Source organism: Cryptomeria japonica, unplaced genomic scaffold (assembly GCF_030272615.1).
Source record: "Cryptomeria japonica unplaced genomic scaffold, Sugi_1.0 HiC_scaffold_858, whole genome shotgun sequence".
Lineage (NCBI taxonomy): Eukaryota > Viridiplantae > Streptophyta > Pinopsida > Cupressales > Cupressaceae > Cryptomeria > Cryptomeria japonica.
In genome coordinates, this window is record NW_026729587.1 from 41,514 (window position 1) to 43,047 (window position 1,534).

A 1,534-nucleotide genomic window follows, 5' to 3' on the forward strand; every position below is an offset into this window, starting at 1 on the left:
GGGTGGGAGGAGATGGTGCTCATCGGTAGGGCAGAAGATTATTGGAGTTGGGTGAGTGGCCCTTTAGTCCAACTATATTGGGAGGGGGGGGGCGCTCACTGGATCATTTTGACTCTATCGCGGAAGCAGCGCATTTCTCTTCATTGAGTGGGGATTTCTGAATAATCGCCCGGAATGGATGGGGAAGTGTCTTATCTACTGCTTTCTACAGCGTATGCGGACAATGGTCTGGATGGGAACAGGATACAACCGAACAAAGAGAGGCGGGCTCCATCCACGATAGGATACTTCTTGATAACCACATTTCACCCGGAGGGGAGCAAGGCCGCCGAGCACTAGCAGTTCTATGGTCTGGTTTTTTGCTCTTTCCTATAATAGCTACTATGGTTCTGAGCTCCGCTTCGCCGCCTGCTAAGAGGAAAGGGAATAATTTGCTATTGGGAGTCATCCGCCCGGTTGCTTTCACTCGAGTTGTTTCCCTGCCCCGCTTGCTTGGGTTGGCAATCTCTATCTCATAGAAGTGATTAGACCATTCCCCCCCGCGGGGCCAGATCTGCTCCAAGCCTTTTCCAAGTGGGATGAATATTTGAACTAACTATGCTCCCGGAAGATAATAAGACCCATGTATGTTGGTTGGCCGAACTATGTTATATAAGGGCCGCAGATGGACCAGAACACCTTCTGATTCATACCTGGCCGGGTTGCATTCGTGGGCAGCTTGTCGATAATCCATCCAATGCTTGCTATCCCAGCGGGACATCCCACGTCGTACCCATCTCCAGCAGGCGAAGCTACATTCTCATTGCGACTACAAAGTTGTGATAGATAACACTTGGCCGCCGTTGGGGGAAAGGAACCAGATAGGTGAGAGTGATAAAGGGGGCATTACTATGGAAGGGGAGGATACGACTACTATTAGATCATATAGTAGAACAACAAAGATGCATGCGAACGCCCTATATCGCTCCAGTGTTAATGTGGAACCGCCTCCCGGATGTGCTAGGATGATTTGATGTGACCGGCGGATCAGCGGCGGATGTGCTAGGATCAGCAGCGGATCAGCGGCGGATGTGCTAGGATGATTTGATGTGACCAGATTATATACGTAACATGCCAACTATCAACTATCAACTATCATCGGGTGGGCCCCTACTATAGAATAGCCCGCCCAATAACAACAGCCGGCCCCCCCGTTATTAAGAAAGAGGTAGATTAGAACCGGGAGATTGGGAGGTTGCAGCCGGGCATGTTACGTATAGAATCAACTATCGGGCGGGCCCCTTCCTTCCTATTGGCCTATTCTTTTCAATGAATGGGTCACAATAATCTACCTCACCTATAACTCCCACCCATCGTCATATGACCCAGCCGGCATTACTTTATTGCCCCGGAACCTCAACTAGCTGGGGTGTGGGAGGCTAGGAAGCAAAGCTCAATTCCTACGTTTCCATCCTTCACCGGCCACCCTGATTTCACCCGGAGGTGTGGTAGGATAGGCTATCCATCCTTCACCTCCGGTTGGGCTCCTTCCTTC